The sequence below is a fragment of the Diabrotica virgifera genome, chromosome 6, assembly GCF_917563875.1.
Source record: "Diabrotica virgifera virgifera chromosome 6, PGI_DIABVI_V3a".
Classification (NCBI taxonomy): domain Eukaryota; kingdom Metazoa; phylum Arthropoda; class Insecta; order Coleoptera; family Chrysomelidae; genus Diabrotica; species Diabrotica virgifera.
Window position 1 is genome coordinate 86,097,869 of NC_065448.1, and position 22,963 is coordinate 86,120,831.

The window sequence follows — 22,963 nt, forward strand, 5'->3', positions numbered from 1 at the left end:
GTGTCCCTTTTATGAAAAACAAAAAAAGATTAAAAGTATAATGATCGAACAAAAGACTACTTTTTTAGAGGCAAAACATTTGTGTGAACAATCATTTTCTGGTGTTATGAGTCAAAATTACTTTTCTTTGCTTAAAAATAATGAACAAGAATTTCCTTCGCTTCCAAAAATTAATAAAAATTCTGTCTCCACTCAGCTAGGCCCACAGACCAATAAAGCGCGCCCTCTAATATCTTCTCAATTGAACAATAATTCACATGCATCTGTAGGAAAGAAAAGGAAACCAAACTCTCCTATCATACAATCTCCTATTCATAAACCTATCTTTCCCTTTACATTTGGACCTGCCCAGCCTTTACCGGCTAATCCACATAAACCCAATTATAACAAAGTTGAAAATAAAAATCAGTTGACAAAAACTATAACAAATTTTACAATGAACCTCTTGGAACATATTCGTTCAATTGAAGATATAAAAACGTTAGACGATAAGACTATAATTAATGAATTAGAACAGGTTTTAAATACTGTAAACAATAATAGCTTCTAATGGCTGTACAAGATATTTTAAAAATTGGTCAATGGAATGCTAGATCTATTATGTCAAACAAAAACAGTTTAATGCAATACGTAAACAATAAACAAATTGATATTTTACTAATTAGCGAAACATGGTTTAAAAAAGATTCTCATTGCAGTTTTAATGGTTATAACCTAATAAGAAGAGATAGGAAGGAAGACCGGTTTGGTGGCGTTGCGATTCTTATCCGTAACACAGTAACCTTCAGTGAACTAAAACTAAATTATAACTTTAATTCTGATATTGAAGTTTGTGGCATCAAAACAAAATTTAAAAATATTGAACTCAATATATTATCTATATACAAACCTCCTAAATGTAAAAGTACAGTATGTGATTGGGCAAATATATTTTCACAGGTCACTGGTTCAGTAGTTATAGGTGAAGATTTCAATGCGCATAATACGATTTGGGGATCTAATTATAATGATGCAACTGGAATACAACTTATTAAAACTGCAGATGACTTAAATTTTACAGTAATTAATAATGGAGAACCTACCATTTTAACTAAACCAGATCAAAATAAATCAGCTATTGATGTTACTTTCGTTACAGCTGATCTAGTCAATAAAATTAATTGGTCTATACATACAGACACCTTGGGATCGAATCATTTTATGATCTATATGGAAATTACTGACATTCATTTACCTGAAGAAATTATTCCTAAAAGTAAATGGAATACAAGAAAGGCTAATTGGTCCATGTACGAAATTTCAGCAGAGCAATTTTTCAATAACTATTACCAAATGGAAAATACGTCGGACAAATATAATTTTTTAATTGATTGTATAAATTATGCAGCTCAACTATCAATTCCACAATATAAAGCTTATAAAAACAAAATCAGAAATTCTCCGCCGTGGTGGAATACAAATTGTGATAACATTATCAAGGAAAGAAAAGAAGCACTTTCAAATTATAAGCAAAACCGTAACTTTGAAAATTACTTAAAATGCCAAGAGAGCATGGCTAAAAGTAAAAAAAAATTAAAGGAAATAGCTAAAGAAAGTTGGAAAAACTTTGTCTCAAACTTAAACAAAAACACTCCTTCCTCAGCATTATGGAATCAAGCTAGAAAAATCAATAGAAAACCAATTACTAATCGAACATGTCTTAATGATACATTAGTCGACGAAATTTTTGATCAAGTTGCTCCTCCATCAGTCCAATTACTAAAAAGCTACAGCTATGCTTCAAATGAACAAAACCATTTTTTGCTAGAACCGTTCAACATTACAGAATTAGAATATGCTCTTAAAAATCGGAATAACACAAGTCCAGGTTTGGATAATATTAAATATCCCATGATACAACACCTTCCAAAAATAGCTAAACTCTTGCTGTTGGAAATATTCAATGAGATGGTCAAAAATGGGAGTTTAGTTCCTCAATTTCAAGATGTCATTATAATACCAATACTGAAACCAGGTAAAAATCTCAACGTGGCACAATCATATAGACCTATATCTCTTATGTCATGCCGTCTTAAAACAGTCGAACGAATGATAAAACAGAGATTGGAATGGTGGTTAGAAAAAAAGAAATTACTTCCCAACCTTCAATTTGGGTACAGAAAAGGAAGAAGTACTTTAGACGCCCTTTCAACATTAGTGGTAGATATACAAAACACATTTACAGACAACAATTATTTACCTGCAATATGTATGGACATAGAGGGTGCATATGATAGAGCCTGTCTAGATATTTTAGTTGAAAAATTAGTCAAAAATTTCCAAATACCAGCCCAACTAGCAGGAACAATATATAATTTTTACTCATGTAGAAAGATATATCTCAGAGCACATAACAGTAGTCTGATAGGTCCACGATACAATAACTTGGGGCTGCCCCAAGGATCAGTATTGAGCCCTTTGTTGTTTAATTTGTACACTGCTGATCTACATAATAGCCAAATTGAAAACTGCACTTTGAAGATTATACAATATGCTGACGATTTTCTTGTATACTCGTTTTCAAAAAAATATGATAATTGTATACAAACATTAGATAAAATGCACAACTTGTCAAACAATTGGTTCCAACAAAATGGATTTGAAATTTCCACAAACAAATCTAGTGTTTGCATTTTCACACGACACAACTTACCAAATATTGATAAATTACAATTAAGCAATCATGAGTATAGTTTCCAAACTTCTATCAAATATTTGGGGATGATACTTGACCGAAAACTAACATGGAAATCACATATTGAGTTTATGCTAAACAAATGTAATCAAGGAATAAATTTTTTAAAAGCAATTTCAAAAACGTGGTGGGGAGCAGATGTTGAAACATCATTACTTTTCTACAAAGCTTATATACGATCAATCATAGATTATGGTTGTGTACTCTATGGCTCTGCATCTGATCGGGCCCTAAGCAGAATCGACGTAACACAAAATACAGTTCTGAGGATTTGTTTAGGTGCTATGAAATCAACTCCAATTAATGCGTTACATGTCGAAGCTTTAGAGATGCCACTGAAATATAGAAGAGAATATCTAAGTAAAAAATGTATTATGAAATTACAACATAAAGATCCTTCCCTTCATTTAAAAATAAGCAAATTGAATGAAGCTGATCTGACGAATAAATATTGGAAACACAAGAATTCACCTCTACTTTGTGAAGCTTTTCGCAGTATGTCAAACTTTGATGTTACTTCAAATCCAGACGAAATCTTAGACTTTGAAGATTTTCCTTCATTATTACATTTGGTAAAAGTAATTAAGCCAAGTTATCATGAAAATGCAGCTATCAGTCATAACATCTTAAGAAGTATCTTGGACGTTTTTTCGGAGTCTATAATTATCTACACAGATGCGTCGAAGTCAACGTTTGGCACTGGATGTGCCTTTTATGTCCCATCAAACAATACAGAAAAAATGTATAAAATAAATAATGCTTTCTCAATATTCAGCGCTGAAGCAATTGCAATTTATGAAGCTTTATTATATTTTATGAATACAGAAAATAAGTCTACAGTAATTGTTTCTGACTCACTTTCCGTACTGACAGCTATTCAGACAATAATATTTCCAAGTCATAATTTAAACAACTGTATCTTCCAAATTAAAAAAATACTTTATGAAATCTATAAAAAACGAAGAGAAGTGCATTTCCTATGGGTTAAAGCACACATAGGTATCACCTGTAATGAACATGTTGATTTATTAGCAAAAAAAGCCATCACACATGGATCGTTAACCGGACATAAACCTTCTAATCCAGATATATGTGCAATTGTTAAAAATGAAGTTAACCAACAATGGAGACGTACATGGAACGAATCTAGCAAACATAGTTCCTCTCAATACGCGATGATTCAACCTAAAGTGCCTACTGAGTACTGGTTTAAAAATTATTCCATTCCCCGCAGATATATTACTTCCATTATTAGAATAAAATTTGGGCACGTCTGTTATCCTTTTTATTTCGCGAAAATTAACATTTTATCTTCAAATCTATGTTTAGATTGTCAAAAAGAGGGAGACTTAAATCATATATTTTTTGAGTGCTCAAAGTATACTCAACAAACTAATAAACTAATTGAAAATTTATTAAAATATCATATATTTCCACCTTATAATTTATGTTACCTACTTTCTCTAAATAGGAAAACAATATATGACTGTTTAATGGAATTTATTTGTAAAAGTAAAATCAACCTTTAAGCATTATCCACAAATGATTATTTACCTTTGTTTTATCCCATATGTATTTACCTCCTATCCGCGACCTAGTCTAGTTATGTCTAAACGAAATGTCTTGAAGGGTCCCTAGACGAGAAGAAGCAAGTGACCCTGTCTTATTCCTACCTTAACTCCTGAATATAATAATTGTAATATTAACAACCACCTTTACGGTAACGTTTCCTTATCTTTCTTATTTTTGTTTTGTTTTATGTTTTTGAAATGTATGTAGATTTTGAAATATACTTGTTGTGACTGGCTGAGTGGCGACAGCCCATGCCAAAAAAAAAACATTGAACAAGTAATAAAATTAAAATATCTAGGTATTACATTGTCCAGCTATGGAGACGTTAGAAAAGAACTAAAAGATCAAGTACTTACAAAAAGCAAATAAATTAGCAGTTTGCCTTAACAACACTGTTTGGAGTAACCCACACATAACTTTAGATGAAATCAAAAATCTATAAGGCCAGTAATGACGTACACATAAGAGCCGACAGCCAAAACACAGAGAATGCTGGAATAGTACGTTCTTTAAAGATAAAATATTGCAAAACCTCTAAATTTTAAAGAACCGCTTGGATTGACATGAAATTTGGCATACACATACCTAACAAGTCAAAGAAAAAAAGTGATATTGTGCCGATGTGTACTTTTGCCCTAGGGGTGAAAAATATATGTTTAAAATAAGTCCGGAAATGGATAAAATGACTAATTCTAAGCAACTTTTGTTCCATAAAGTTTTTTCATTAAGTTAATCCTTTTCGAGTTATTTGCGAGTGAATATGTTAATTTTTTTACAAAATAACCACATTTTCAGACGGTTTTTCGCAAATAACTCAAAAAGTAAGTATTTGGTCGAAAAAAGTTTTTATCAAAAATATAGCACGTAAAAAAGTGAAAAACACGGTGTATATATTAGGTCACTATACCTAGTAGAAGCAGATTTATAGCTAATGAAAAATAGGTTCATATTCGTCAAATTCCAAATCGAATATTTTAACGTGCCATAAACAAAAAAACGAAGCACTTTTTTGTGGAAAACTCATTTTAATTTTTTAAAAGTGTTTAAAAAATGCTTATTTTTGTTAAAAAAAATTAGCATCAAAAGTAAACAAGTTACGGTCAAAATAAAGTTGGTCCCTTTTTTTTTTGGTGCGAAATCGGGAAAATCACCCCCTAATTAGCATTTCAAATGAGCTTAATTGTTACCACTTTACAAGTTTTTTACTCCTTTATGTATTAGTCATATGATCTGTAAGTTTCATCAGTTCAAAATTCTTATTTTTGAAAGAGCTGTAGTTAAAAGGGCTTGAACGAGTCACTTATCACGAGTGTATGCAAATTTAGAAACACCGAATCTTAACCAATTTTTGTCTTACAGAAAAACAAAAAAATACAAAATATTCAGAAAAGTAAAGCCGACTTTTTTATTGTTTAAGATTTTTGGTATCTCTAACAATTTTTAAGTTATTTTGAAAAAAGCATTTGTTTCAAAATTTATATTTTTAAAAATTTTATTTTAAAACTAAATTTTTTTAAAAATAAGCACTTTGAATCGATGAAACTTACAGATCATATAAACACAACATAAGTAAAGTAATTTATAACGCGGTAACGATTAATTTCATTTAAGTTGCTAATTAAGGGGTGATCTTCCTGATTTTTTTTTGCCAAAACAAAAGGGACCAACTTTATTTTGAGCGTAACTTATTTACATTTGATGCTAGAATTTTTTTTATAAAAACAGAAATAAAGCTTTTTTTAAACACTTTAAAAAAGTTGGAATGTGTTTTCCCCAAGAATGCTTCGTTAATTGGATATTTCACATTGAATTATTCTACCTCATATGCAAAAAATCGATACACTAAAAATTTGGTCATTTTTAATGTCTTGAATTTCCTAAACTTGTTGTTCGATTTAAGTGATTTTTTTACCATGTGTGCCTTATTTATTAAAAATATCGCTGTAATAATATTGTTACTAGAAAGGTAAACTGTCATTGTATACCGAGTGTACGAATCAAACTGTGTTTTTTCTCAAAGTTCGCATCACCCTGTGGACTATTCTAGCATTTATATAATACTGAAATTAAAACCCAACTATAGTCTCAGGTTTTCTTAACATTCTGTTTTTAGATTCATTCGCTTATGTTTAGTTGGATAATACAAAATTTAGTTAGGTACTTTAACAACTGGCCATGTTCGTCATCAGTACAGGGTGTTTCTAAATAAGTGCGGCAAACTTTAAGGGGTAATTTTACACATAAAAATAATGACAGTTTGCTTTATAATCATATGTCCGCAAACGCTTCGTTTCCGAGATACGGGATGTTCAATTTTTTTTTTACAAACTGACGATTTATTTATTGCTTTAAAACCAGTTGAGATATGCAAATCGAATTTGGTGAATTTTAAGACGTAGTTATTGCACATTTTTTGACATACAATTAAGAATTTTATATTCACCATTGGCGTGTATACGGGTAATATGAGCGGTCATAATACCCGTTTGCTCGCTAATGGTGAATATTAAATTGTTAATTTTATGTCAAAAAATCTGCAATAACTACGTCTTAAAACCCACCAAATTTGATTTGCATATCTCAACTGGTTTTAAAGCAATAAATAAATAGTCAGTGTAAAAAAATTGAACATCCCATATCTCGGAAACGAAGCGTTTACGAACTTATGATTATAAAGCAAACTGTCATTATTTTATGTGTAAAATTACCCCTTAAAGTTTGCCGCACTTATTTCGAAACACCCTGTACTAATGACGAACATGGTCAGTTGTTAAAGTACCTAACTTTTTTACTATCCAACATAAGCGAATGAATCTAAAAACAGAATGTTAAGAAAACCTAAGGCTATAGTTGGTTTTTAATTTCAGTATTTTATAAACGCTAGAATAGTCCACAGGGTGATGCGAACTTTGAGAAAAAATACACAGTTTGATTCGTACACCCAGTATACAATGACAGTTTACCTGTCTAGTAACAATATTATTACAGCGATATTATTAATGAATATGGCTATAAAATGGTAAAAAAATCACTCAAATCGGAAAACAGGTTTAGGAAATTCGAGACATCAAAATTGACCAAATTTTCAGTGGATCGATTTTTTTGCACCCGAGTGCATTTGGAATTTTTCGAATATGAACCTATTTTTCATTAGCTATAACTCTGCTTTTGATAGGTATAGAGACCTAATATATACACCGTTTTTCACTTTTTTATAGACTATATTTTATCTAAAAATATTTTTTATTTGACACAATGCTTACGTTTTGAGGTCTTTGCGAAAAACCGTCTAAAAACGTGGTTATTTTGTCGAAAAATGAACATATTCACTTGCAAATAACTCGAAAATATTGATTTGGTGAAAAAACTCTATAGAACAAAAGTTGCTTAAAATTAGTCAGTTTATCCATTTCAGGATTTATCTTGGACAAATATTTTTTTACCCCCGAGATGGGGCGAAACTCACCCTTAGGGCAAAAGCACACATCGGCATCATATCACTTTTATCTTTGACATGTTAACTGTGCGCATTCCAAATTTCATGTCAATCCAAGCGGTTCTTTAAAATTTGCAGCAAAAACCGTGAAAGAATGTACCTACTAGAAACAGGAGAAATGAGAAATTCAGAAAAAATACAGGAAATACGCTGAGCGACCTAATACGGAGTGGCGTGATCAGAATATAATAGTAATGTACAAAGTATAGAAGAGTGGACACTACAGAGAAAAGAAAATTGGAACATTCACATCAGTAGAATTGTGGAAATACAAGTCGTTAAAATAGCAAAAGAAAAATTACATGGCGCAAGAGATGGAGTGACAATCTTACACAGAGGCAACAACCCGCCAATTAACAAGCAAACTTTTTTATACAAAGGAAGACGAAAAGCAGACCCCCCATGGACCAAGAGAACAATCAATCTTGGGTTGGCAGCGTGTAAAAAACTGAGATAAACTTTTAAAAGTGAGCTGGTTCTACAAATAAAAATATTTAATCAATGCGTTCTACCAGTGTTGACATAATGAACAGAAACACCATAGCAAAATCTTTAGCTACCAGAATGAGAGTTACACAGAGAAGAATTGAGTGATCCATCTTAGAAATAACTCTGCGAGACAATGTAAAAATTAAAGAGATCAGGAAAAGAACCAAGGTGACTGGTATCAATGAAAGGATCTCCAGACTAAAATGGAGATGGGTAGGACACATATTCTTCTTCAGGTGCCATCTCCGCTACGGAGGTTGGTAATCATCATAGCTATTTTAATTTTTTAGGCAGTAGCTCCAAATAGTTGTTTTGAGCTGCATCCAAACCATTCTCTCAGGTTCTTCACCCATTAAATTTGTCTTTTTCCGATGCTTCTTTTGTCATCTATTTTTACTTGCATTATGAGTCGCAGGATGCCATACTTCTCGCTCCGCATCATATGTCCGAGATACTGTAGTTTTCTTTCTTTAATTGTAAGTTCAACTTCCTTCTCTTTAGCTATTCTTCTCAGTAATTCGTTGTTCGTAACTCTATCTACCCAGGAAACCCTCATAATTCTTCTATAGGTCCACATTTCAAAGGCGTTAAGTGGTCTCATTGTCTCTAAATTTAACGTCCATGATGTAGGACACATAGGTAGAATTATAGATGGGTAATGGATAAAGAGATTATTGGAATTGAGATCATGAAAAGGCAAGAGAAGCATCGGTCGACCACCTATACCTATACCTTATACCAGGGGTCTCCAAACTACGGCCCGAGGGCCACATCCGGCCCGCAGACAGATTTTGTCCGGCCCGCGGAGACATACTTGAAAACTCCTTAATATTTTTTATAGCAAATAAAATGTTTGTGATAAGTTGGATAAAGAAACACAGAATGGTAATGAGTAAAGACATGTATAATTTATGCAGTAAATTTAACTTCAGCATATAATAACTAACAAATTATTGAAATGAATCCAACTAACATTTTATACATTGTAAGTAATGAACAACACATACCTTATAACAAACATGACATATGAAATGCTAATGAGATGTATGTAATTGAGATTTTCCACCGACAATAGTTTGTAGTTGTGGACTAATTTTACTTGTACCAATTATTAAAAGAGATTTAAGATGCTCGTCAGTTAATTTAGATCTGTATACATTTTTTGTGTACTTCATTTTGGAGAAGGTTTTCTCACACAAATAAGTAGTACCAAAAACGGAAAACAGCCCACGAGCAAATTTATGCAAATTATCAAATTGTGTCAGTGGAAGACTCTTATAAAATTCCAACAAAGATGAGTTTTCATATTTGTTCTTAATTATATCACTGCACTGAAGATCAATCATTTCCATTTGAAGTTCCGGGGCTAGGGTTTCAATGTCAGCATCAAAAGGATTCTGAAAAATCTTAATTTGATTCGCAATGGCATCAAAGTCCGAGAAACGAGTATCAAAATTTATCTTCAAAGCACTCAAAGTTTCGATTGCAAAATCGATAGGAAACTCAGTCTCAGTAGTGTGGCTGAATATTTCACATGTTTTAAAATGTGAAAAACATTTACTTCGTAGTTGTGATTGAAACAGTATCAATTTCATCCGGAATGACTTGATATTAGTGTATAAATCAGGAAGATGCTGGTTTTCTCCTTGCAATCTCAAATTCAGTTCGTTCACATGTTTTGTCAAATCAACATAGAATGCTAACTTCCATAGCCATGCGTTGTTTTGTAATTCAGTAAGAGGGCGGTGCTTTTCATTCAAAAAAATTTCGATCACTGCTCGAAGTTCAAAAAAGCGCTGAAGGACTTTCCCACAACTAAGCCAGCGTACGGCAGTATGATAAGGTAAGTCTGTTTCTCCAATCTCTGCAATAAATTGTCGGAATTGTCGGTGATTCAGCCCAAAAGATCTGATGAAATTAATAGTTGATATGACTGGTTTCAGAACGTCAGACATATCCAAACATTTTCCGCACAAAGACTGTTGATGAATGATACAATGTAAGACTAATGGTTTTGAGCCGCCGTCATTTTCTACAGCCTTTGACACAAGAGCGACCACTCCTTTATCTTTCCCACTCATGTTTTTGCCTCCATCAGTTGTAATACATTTCAAGTTTTTCCATCGAAGGTTCTTTTTATTAATGGCCATTTCAACTCCTTTAAAAATATCGATACCAGTAGTTGTGCCATGAATACTATACATATCAAGAAGTTCTTCGTGCACTTCATAGCTTTTATCTACTCCTCTAATATAAATCAACACCTGAGCAGTATCTGACACATCCGTTGACTCATCCAAGGCCAAAGAAAACCACTCAACATGTCCATTTTTGTCGAACAGTTGAGAGGATATATTTTCAGCGATGTTTTGTACCCTTCGAGCCACAGTGTTTGCTGACATACTGACAGTTTTTAATAAATTTACCTTTTCAGGGCACATTTCTTCGACTACTGCAATTATGCATTCCTTGATCATTTCTCCATCGGTGAATGGTTTTCCACGTTTTGCAATTTCAAGAGCCACACGAAAGCTGGCACGAGTTGCCGCCTCTTGTTCAGCTTTGACTTTTGTAAATAAAGATTGCTGCGATTTCAATCCGCACTTCAAAGCTTCGAATTTTTCTGTCCGCACAATTCCTGTATATTTTGAGTAATTTTGAGAATGTTTTGTTTCATAATGACGTTTCATGTTATATTCTTTGAGAACGGCTATGCTTTCATTGCAAATCAAACATAGCGCCTTGTTACTGGACTCAATTACGAAATACTGAATGTTCCACTGATCTTTGAATTTTCTGCATTCACTGTCAATTTTTCGCTTCTTTTCCATTCTACTAAATCACACACAAAAGCAACAATTCAAATCAAATCAAAATACTGTTACACGCACAAACTTGTTTTAAGGAGGTACGCCCTATTTTATTTCACAACAGTTTCATAGGAACTGACTTGTAGTTACGCCACTATTGTCATCGCCAGCTAACTTGGCGGAGCGCACAAACCCAAAATTGCTTACTGGCTTAGGTGGGGTCTTTAGTCTCCTCCCAGTTATCAGGGGCGTAACACTTAAGTGATTTGCGGCTATTATTTTTCAGACTTCTTATTATTTCGGATAGTTAAGTGTGTTTGTGACAATTTCTAACGATGGCGTTGAAAAATAGTAGAAAGAATAATTATGTTATTAGTGGACAATCTCGGGAGAGATTGGAGATTTCCACTGGTGGAAATATTTTGTTTGTTTATGTCTACCTTGTATTAAATTAAAATATATCAAAAATAGGTGAATATTTGACATACTTAATAATGTTGACAGCTTACCACACTTACAAAAAATTAAATTATTCGTTATTTTACGGGAAAAAATTAAATACAGGAAAATTAATAATATGCAGTGTTGCCATCTTGGCCCTCGGAACTTACAGGAGTAATCAGTATGGCCCTAAGGCTGGAAAGTTTGGAGACCCCTGCCTTATACGATGGACTGACGATTTAAGAGGATCGGTACGTATTTTCGGCTGCAATGCTATTCATATGGGGATTCATTTTTTTCGAATCCTGAGAAAACTAATAAGTATTTTTGAAAAATTTAAACGCAGAATGAAAGATCACGTTAATAGCGAGGGCCGAAAGTCCCTGAGAACTTCTATAATGTTTATTTTAATAAGTTACAGGGGTGAAAAACTAAGAGAAAATTTAGTGTGATTTTTAATTTCAAATATATCATTCAAAATAAACTTTTTATTTATTTTAAGGGACTTTCGGCCCTCGGTAATAATTTAGTCTTTCATTCTGCTTTTAAATTTTTCAAAAATATTTATTGGTTTTTTCAGGATTTGAAAAAAATAAACACAATGCCGTGGTAATATTTTCCAAATCTATCTTTGTCTTACAACGCACTCAGCCGAATATAATATTGTCAGCATATTGTCAGTCAGACACTGACAATCAGTGACAATTTTAAATATTTGACATTGCATCGGGAATATGTTGAGTTATTGATTAAATATTATTGAAATATAGTGTATTTGATAAATAATTGATTTAAGACGTGAACTTAATAAAAAGTTATTTATTGTGTATTATTTGTGGAAGATCCAAGCAGAGAATACATCAGGATAATATATTCTGTGATCCAAGTATTTTGTTATTAAAGATGTTCAAAATTGTAAGCATTCCAAATTAAAAAATCACTTTAACACTTTTCCTCTTTTCTCGATTGAGTATTAGTCTTTGTTGTACAAATAAATTATTACAATCACTTAATACATAGTTAGTGAAAAAATTATCACATTTATTAACTGAATTAATAATTTCCAATTATAAAAATAACAGTTATCCAAGAACATTCAAAACCCATCTCTTTAAATTAATGATGACATTTTCAAGTAGAATGACATTCTAGTAATGTTTACATATCCATACCAGTGCGAATTTTACTACACGTAATTTGCCGTGTAAAGACAGAAAAATTAGGGATATACGTAAAATATTTGCGAATTATGTACCCATAGCCTTAAGAAGGCTATATAATAACTGATTGAGAATTGAGAGTGGAGCAGGAGAGATGAGGTTGGAAACACAAGAAAGATGCTTATGCTCGGAAGTTGACTTTCGAGACTGAATGATCAGGCGCGGATCCAAGGGGGGTCAATGGAGTCAATTGCCCCCTCCTTGAGGCTTCGCCTGGTGTCGCCTTTTTTACGAAAGAGATAATTACGATTGAAAATAAATAGTGGGTATTGTGTCCTGTTGATAACTGAATAAAACGGAATGAAACATAAAACAGAATTCCTTCTCCGAAGTACGTGTTCTCGGTCTTACTGTATGGTGTCGAGTCTTGGACTGTGAATAAAATCTATCTACTTACCTAAATCGCCTTGAGGCTTTCGAAATGTGGTGCTAAAGAAGAATTTTAAAAGTATCTTGGGTGAAGAATATTCGAAACTCCACAATACTAGAACGTCTCAGCAAGACTACTGAGATTATAGAAGGCATCAAGATGAGAAAAGTGGAGTATTTTGGACATGTAATGAGAAGTTTCAAATATAGGTTGCTACAAAATATTATGCAAGTGAAAATAGAAGACAAACACAGTCCAGGACGAAGAAGCACTTCGTGGTTGATTTAAGGTGGCAGTGAATAAAATTAAGATAGCTATGATAGGAACCAACTGTAACATAGTACGTTAACCCTTAGCATTGAATAAAATATTATAAGTATAGTTTATAGTAATGTAAATATGTTTCGGCATTGACCGGTATTGACCTTATGATTTATTGTATATAAACGAACCAAAGAATTGACGAGACATTCAGATCAATCGATTAGTCACGATTAAGCAATAATACCTTAGTTATTGTTTACATATATACTGTTGTTTAATTATTTAAACGAACGCTGTGAAGTTCAAATATATTATTAAAGTGAAAATGGTATATTATTATACATCCCGCACTTAGGGCACAATAGCTCAGCCACCAGACCTAGTACCACCTCATGGCGATCTGCCTAATTGGAAGAGCATGCTAAGCTCCAGCCTTTTGAACCCGAAGGAAAGTACGCAGAAAATAGTTGTTATAAACTAGAAATGGGAAGTAAAACCAATCCAATAGAGAAACGAACCAAAGTCGACACAGGGGAGAAACTTTAAGAGGACAATCCAAAGAAGCAATCCAGGTGTAAAGAGACAAGGTAAGAATTTATCCTATTTTTATACTTCCTTTATCGAACTTTTATTATTATTTTCAAATTTTTATTATCATGATGGACCGAGTTTAAGGTATTGACATTATTTTATAGGGATTCTAAAATATAATATTCTTTAATATTAATTGACATGACATTTTACTAATGATTTAACTTAATATAACATAATATATTTTTTTAATATAATGAGCAATGATTAGATTTACTTTAAATGTCGGCTAATTGGGAAACTTTTGAAAATAAATTAGATAGCCTGTTAAAAGAAAGTGATAAACAGAGTAAAAGAGCATTGAAAAAAGCAATACCCAAAAATATAGAAGTACGATTGGACATAATCAGCAACCTAATCACTACATATAACGAGTTCATTGCACTGGTAAGCAAAAACGAAGGAATCCTTAACGACGCTCAGCGTACTATTTGTAGCAATTATTTCTGCAAAATCAGGGATAAGGTTATCAGAACTTTCCAAGCTCTAGACTCAAGGATAATAGTTCCCGAGACGATTACACAACCTATAAGAAAAGATATAGTGGAAGCACAGGACCACAGCGAAACTGAGGAAAATATGGCCTTAAATATGAACGACTTTCTAACTACAGCGAGTAGGGTGTTGCCCAGAGAATTCGATGGAGAAATCGGGAAGTTGCAAGCATTCGTGGATGCATTAAAATTCGTAAAATCGATACAAGAAGGGCACGAAAATACAGCAATAACACTGGTAAAATCAAGGCTTATGGGAAAAGCGAGAAGTCTAATCACGACAGAGGATTCCATCGAGAAAATTATAGACACATTAAAGAAAAATATAAAAGGAGATAATCCTAAATTGGTACTAGCCAAGCTGAATAGGAAGAAACAAGCCCATAGGGACGCGACAACATACGCTACAGAAATAGAAGAATTGGTAGAACAACTGAAAACAGCGTATATAGCGGAAGGGATGCCCGGAGACCTGGTTAGAAAATACACGGCAGAAGCAACAGTCAATACATTGACGCGAAATGCAAGTTCGGAAAGGGTAAGAATAATAATGGAAGCAGGGAAGTTTGACACACCACAGGAGGCGTTGACAAAATTTTTGTCAATAGACACGTCAGATGAGCAGCAGAATAGAGTGCTGAACTATAAGACCAACTTTAGAGGAAACAGTAGTAGAGGTCAGGACAGAAATTGGAATAGAAACAATTATGAGAGACAGCAAGGAGAATGGCGAAATAACAACGGTACTAGATATAGAGGAGACCCAAGATATAGGAGAAATCAGGAATATTATAATAGGGGAAACAGTAGATCAAATTTTAACAGAGCAAATAATGCCAATATTAGAACTTGCGAAAGCGAGAGTACAAGCGAAAATTTGCCTGAGGAAACGCAGTTGGGGTTTTGAATGGAAATAGGGTTAGGGTCAATCCCAACCGTCTCACAAAAGAAAGTAGCCATTATATTTACAACTTTGACTTAACACTCTCTAACTTTGTAGAAATTTACACAAAAATATCGAATAAAATACACACATTTATACTGGATACAGGAGCAGATATTTCCTTATTAAAAATTGAGGATGATTTCCCACGCCAAGCAATACAAAGAAACTCAATAGTCAAAATAAAGGGAGTTACGCAAGGAGAATTACAAACGTTAGGGAGAGTAGACACTTTACTAAACATAAATGGAAACACTTTTCTTCATAGCTTCCAGGTAGTTAGGAAAGACTTTCCGATACCCACAGATGGAATAATCGGGAGAGACTTCATAACCAAATATCAATGTATGTTAGACTATTCCAACCTGAAACTACACGTAAAAACTGACGATGATTATTACATTAGTCTTAATATTCTTGATAACACAAATCAGAACAACATAGCAATTCCACCGAGATGCGAAATTTATAGATTAATCAATGGATTTAAAGGTATAAATGAGAATATAGTCGTAGAACAACAGGAAATTATACAAGGAGTTTTCATAGCAAGATCGATCATTTCAAGGAAAAACCCATATATAAAAATTTTGAATACAAACTATGAGAGTGCGATTATCAATACAAATGACATCAAAACATTGGAGCTGAACCTATTCAACATATATAAGGTAGAGAATGTTATGGAAAACAGGAAGAAAATATTGCAGGAATCACTGAATCTAGAAGTTCCTGAGTATGCGAAAGAGAAACTAGTAGCCTTGTGTGAAGATTTTGCAGACATCTTTGCATTAAAAGACGACATATTAACACATAATAATTTTTACGAACAGAAGCTACGGGTGAAGGATACTACCCCAGTATATATTAAAAATTATCGTACCCCACATTTTCAAACATCGGAAGTCAACGCGCAGGTAAACAAAATGCTAAAGCAAGGTATCGTAGAACCTTCAACGTCGGAATACAACAGTCCAGTAGTTTTAGTACCTAAAAAATCAATAGACGGAAGCAAGGCGTGGAGATTGTGCATTGATTTTAGACAACTTAATAAGAAGTTAGTAACAGATAAATTCCCGTTACCGCGCATAGATGCAATTCTAGATCAATTAGGAAGATCTAGGTGGTTTTCAGTCCTGGACCTAATGTCAGGTTTCCACCAAATCCCACTAGAAAAAGCCTCAAGAAAATACACCTCCTTCAGTACAGAGAAAGGATCATTTCAGTACACAAGATTACCGTTTGGGTTAAACATAAGCCCAAATAGCTTTTCAAGAATGATGTCGATAGCATTCTCAGGATTGACACCCGAAAAAGCATTCCTATATATGGACGATATAGTTGTAATAGGCATATCAGAAAATCATCACTTAACTAACTTAAGAAAGGTATTCGAAACATGCCGGAAATTCAACCTAAAGCTAAATCCTGAAAAATGCCAATTCTTCCGAAAAGAGGTTACTTAGGGCATGATTTATCTCAAGACGGCGTACGACCAGATAAAGCAAAATATTCGGTAATTGAGAATTATCCTACCCCTACAAAAGCTGATGAAGCAAAAAGATTTGTAGCTTTTTGTAATTATTACAGACGATTTATTAGGAAATTTGCAGAAATTTGTATACCGCTAAATAGATTGGCAAAGAAAAAAGTGAAATTTGAATGGTCGACAGAGTGCGAAAATTCTTTTCAGAAGCTAAAACTGGCATTAACAAACCCTCCTATACTTCAATATCCGGACTTCAACAAACAATTTATTTTGACAACGGATGCATCTAATACAGCATGTTCAGCAATTCTGAGTCAAAACTATGATGGTATAGATCTACCCATAGCATATGCATCACGTGCCTTCAAGAAAAGTGAAATCAATAAGCCTATAATTATTAAAGAACTGCTAGCTATACATTGGGGCATAAATCATTTTAAATGCTATCTATATGGGGCACCGACATTTATTATTAAAACAGATCACAAACCATTGACCCATCTGTTCTCCATGACAGAACCTACATCTAAACTCACAAGAATTAGGCTAGATTTGGAGGAATACAACTTTGACATACACTACATCACAGGAAATAATAACTACGCTGATAGTATTTCAAGAATATCCGTGGATCAGCTGAAAGACTTATATATTGATAATACTCATATCTTGGCAATAACAAGGGCCCAAGCAAAAAGAAATGCAGGGTCTAAGGTAGAGTGCGGAAAGCCCGTCCCGAATCAAGCAAAGATTAACACTCACAGTCAGGGAAAAGCTGTAAGGAAGGTACTAAATAATTTAGAAGCACATAAGCTACCAATCCTGTCTTACGGATCAGAAACAGGATACGGGTTTGCGAAAGACTGCCTACCAATTTTACCAACTTTGATTTAGGTCAAGCGTTGGGAAAGCTTAATAAGCTTGCGGAGGCTAGAGGAATCAAAAGAATAAAAATATATACGAATGACGTAATTTTCACAAACTGCACAATCACAGAATTTATAGAGAAAGGAAATAAAGTATTAAAAAAATATAGAAATATGCATTTGCGAAGTACCTAGAACAATAACGGAGAAAAAAGAAAAACAGCAATTAATAGAGACCTATCATAACCACCCGATGTTTGGAGGCCATGTAGGGAATAATAGACTAATAAAGAAACTAAAAGCAAATTTTAAATGGAAAAATATGGAAAACGAATTAAGACTGTATATCAAGAATTGCCACAAATGTCAAGTAAACAAACCAAAGAAAGGCCATACAGAGGAATTCGTAGTAACGGACACTTCCGAGAAACTATGGGATATAGTGTATATTGACACGGTAGGCCCATTTCCACGGAGCAGAGAAGGAAATCGGTATTGCATAACAATGCTCTGCGAACTGACGAAATACGCAGTAAGTATCCCGGTGCAGGACAAGGAGGCGCATACAATAGCTAGGGGTACACTTACGGGCTAATGAAACAAATAAGGACGGATCAAGGGACGGAATACAAAAACGAAATAATGTCGAGTTTGACGAAAATGCTCAACATCCAACATAACTTCTCGGTAGCTTTCCACCCTCAATCGATAGGAAGCTGCGAAAAATTACATCGCACACTTAACGAGTACGTCAGGTGTTTCATCAACGAAGGTAAGGATGACTGGGATGAGTGGTGTAGAATGTTCACATACTGTTACAACACCACCCCCAATTCATACCATGGGTACACACCTTTTGAATTAGTATATGGGAGGCCAGCAAATATACCTGAGAACCTCACCTCTAACATCCAACCATGCTACAATATAGACGCATATTATAATGAGCTTAAGTATAAACTTCAGTTTGCGCATACCAGAGCCCGCAAAATTTTAATACAACAAAAAATAAACAGGCAGGGGCAAAGCCAAATCGTAGCATCACCTCAGAAATTCAAAGTAGGTGACTTAGTCTTAATTAAAAACGAAGAGAACACCAAATTCGATTCATTGTACAAAGGTCCATATAGGATATCAGAGATAGGTAAAGTAAATTGCAAAATTGAGTTAAAACCGGGAAAAATAAAGGAAGTTCATAAGAATAGGCTATATTCATACAAGAAGTGAATTAGTGTGAAAGAAAGACTAAAATATATTTAATTTGTAAATAAGATTTAATCTGCTTATAAAATAGGTACCAATTTATTAGAATAAGGAATAATATAAATATTTTATTGCTATATTTTGGATAAAAATAGGATTTCTGTTAAGTTAGGGTGATAATATAGTTGAGGACTTATATCTGACGATATAAGCCCTCCTCTCTAAAAGGGGATGATGTAACATAGTACGTTAACCCTTAGCATTGAATAAAATATTATAAGTATAGTTTATAGTAATGTAAATATGTTTCGGCATTGACCGGTATTGACCTTATGATTTATTGTATATAAACGAACCAAAGAATTGACGAGACATTCAGATCAATCGATTAGTCACGATGAAGCAATAATACCTTAGTTATTGTTTACATATATACTGTTGTTTAATTATTTAAACGAACGCTGTGAAGTTCAAATATATTTATAAAGTGAAAATGGTATATTATTATACATCCCGCACTTAGGGCACAATAGCTCAGCCACCAGACCTAGTACCACGTCACAACGTTCTGAAAGGACATGGTACATGAAGAAAAATAAATTAACAGCCCATTCCGAAAAAGAATCCTGCGTACGCGAGTGACGAGAAAATTTGTATTTCATTGCCCCCTCCTTGCAAGGTTGCTGGATCCGCCATTGTGAATGATAATGATGATTGGTTCCAACTGAAGTGAATCAGGAAAATTTCAATGATAATGAAATTTAAAAACAAAATTGTGGTAATTACACAAAGAAAATTTAAGAAAAGGAAATAATACAGATATTCAGTGGCGGCTCGTGATTTTTGCAATAGGGGAGGCTATACCTAACTGTAAAATATGTAGACAAATTTGCACTAGCAAAAAAATGTAATTTAAGGCCCCATTTTTGACCATTTTTTATTTACATTTCATAATATCATCCTAATTCATAATTTCATGATATCATATCATTTTGAAAATAGTTAGTCTAATTGTAAAAGTTTAATACCAAAGTTTGTGTCGTTTATTTGTTAACAATTCCATCTATTTGTAAATAGATACCTCGCATATCAAAATAAATACAGATTTGAAGTTTTGCAGTCCATACATAATGAAGCTTCAAATTTTTTAAGATACTCAACTGAATTTTTTTAATTCTAAACGCGGCCTACTGCGAATTCAGAAACACCATAAATTACCGATATTTTGCTTTGAGTTAGAGATACCGGAAAAAGTTATTTGAGCAAGTTGTTCCAAATATTATTATAACCCCACATACCAAATTTCATAACAAAATTCGCACTTTTAGATTTTTCATTATTTTTAGTCAGGACCCTAAAATTCGTTGTCCCGAGACGCACGCAACCATGCAACGGAGCCGAGAAGCTACTCTGCCTCCCTTGGTATATCTCCGAGCAGCGTGCGATGGCACCGTGTAGATGCCACTGTTAGGAGACCGGGTCTCCTTAAACGCCTGCTGCGCTGCACGGGGCATTAGCAATAGAGACTGCTGGGCTTCTCGGCTCCGTGCTCCGTTCATACATCTCGGGATAACCCAGGGTCCTGCCTACAATAATATGTAATAAAACTGAGACGCGATCATGCGTTCTAATGCTAATGCTCCGTACGTATGGATAATTAGTGATAGTATGGAATTTACACGTTGTAAAATAGTGAGAGTGCTTGTTTTTTTCGCCATTCGTGATAAACAAAACCGTGTAGAGTATGTAAAAAATTTATGGGGAGGCTGAGCCTCCCTTGCCTCCTCTGACGAGCCGCCACTGCAGACATCGACAGGTATATTACACAACTATGTTATAATGATTTAAACACAGACATATGCACACGCATTGAGAGGGTTATACCTGGTTATGTTTCCCACCATTCAATTATCGTCTTGCAATTTTTGTAGCGAGCTTTGCATCAATATTTTGACCAGTGGCGGATCTACAGGGAGGAAAAAAAGGGGAAATTTCCCCTACCTAACAATGTTCAAAAGTAAAGAAAAAAATTGTTGACTAATAAAAATATATTAGCTGACATGAAACTTAAACCACAGACAGACAAATTCAACCCAATAAACACGCTAGTTAGGAAAATTAATTAAGGGAACTTAATACAGAGTCCTGTCGCCAGGGGGAGTACAACGGCCTCCTATATTCAAATGGACTTACCCAAGTTTTTTATGTATTTTGACCCGTAGAACACGAATTTTTGGGTAACAGTTGATACAGATGTCGATAAGATTGTTGTAAACAAGGAACTTGAGGAATTACATAATAGCGATTTTTCGCAAAACAAAACATTTTTTTTATTTTTTGGGTCATTCTAAGAAAAAAATGTTCTTACAAGATTTTTCGTAGGATACATAGTTTTTGAGATAAACGCGGTTGAAGTTTCAAAAAAACGAAAAATTGCAATTTTGGAACCCGAATAACTTTTGATTAAAAAATAAAATATCTTTTTCTCATGAGGATCTTTCAGTGCGTCACAGTTTTTCGATTTCTTTCTAACGCATTAAATTGTATGTGACAGAAAAAAGCGCACGTCGGTGATTACATTTAGTCGGTGACATTATATAATATATCTACGAATATAATCTGTACAATTTATAAGAAAATACAATACAATACAATTTATGGAAAATACCATTTTATAAATGCAATAAACACAATTGAATTGTTTTTATGCCAAATTGCAAATAAAATGTGACAACTGTCAGATTGAACTAAAATGTCATGTTAGAATAAATGTCATAAATGTGTATTATCACGGACTTACCTTTTCTATCATTTGTGACGCACTGAAAAATGCTCATGAAAAGAAGAGCAATTCTGCTTACCGCATTTGAAAGTTCAAGTCAGATTATATCGGTTTTGAGTATTTGCATTGCTAAAAATTTATTTTTTTTATTGTTAAAACAAAGCTATAAACACCTAGTGCTTGAGTGATGTTTTTAATGATCTCTCATTAAAATCGAACGAGTAGGTAGAGTAGGTACAAACAAGTGCAAGCGAGGCAATTTCTACGTAGCAAGTGTTAAAACGCATGTATTAGGCACGAGAAACACTATGTGTTTATAGCTTTGTTTAACAATAAAAAAAATAAAGTTTTAGCAATGTAAATAATCAAAACCGATATAATTTGACTTAATCTTTCAAATGCGGTAAGCAGAATTGCTATTTTATTTTTTAATCAAAAGTTATTCGGGTTCAAAAATTGCAATTTTTCAATTTCTTGAAAGTTCAACCTCGCTTATCTCGAAAACTATGCATCCTACGAAAAAACTTGTAAGATCATTTTTTGCTTAGAATGACCCAAAAAATACAAAAAAATGTAAGTTATTATTTATGTGTTACGTAGTTTGGGTTTATCTTTTATATGTCTTTTAGTTGGTGTTTCATTGGAAATTCCCCCTAAGGCAAATTTTCCCTCCTAAGGCAAATGTCTAGATACGCCACATTTCGACCTGTTTTTTCTGTTCTGTAATTAATTTCTGTTTTCCGTTTTAACATCCCTTCTTTTAGGGTCATTTTTCTATCGTTCTCTGATTGGTCAGTACAGTGGAACCTCGATAACTCGGATTAATCGGGACCGCGACCAATCCGGGTTATCGAAAATCCGAGATAGCCGGAGAATAAGGTAAAAATTAATAAAATACGGTATACTTACAGATAAACTCCGTTAGAATTGAAATAACATGAAATATATTTATAAATATGCACAGTAATACCTACTCATTAAAATTACTAAAAAAAACACCAAACCCAAACGTAAGCAAATGGAAGCGAACAATACAAGACACACAATACTAAAGACCATTGTTTATAAAAGAATTTTTTAAATAGTCTTTCCTAAACAATGCTGACAGTTTGAAATAAAAAGGAATAGATACTACAGACAGGTGGCTGTTGTTTATGCGGCGTGTGCTATGAGTCATTTTTAATATCGTATAGTTCAAA

At 33.5% G+C, this 22,963-nt stretch overlaps 1 protein-coding gene across 1 annotated transcript in view; it reads right to left on the reverse strand.

The window, feature by feature from the left end:
* LOC114339161 (protein FAM161B) overlaps positions 1 to 22,963 on the reverse strand; it is a 98,682-nt gene that overhangs the window by 25,893 nt on the left and 49,826 nt on the right. The window lies entirely within an intron of this gene.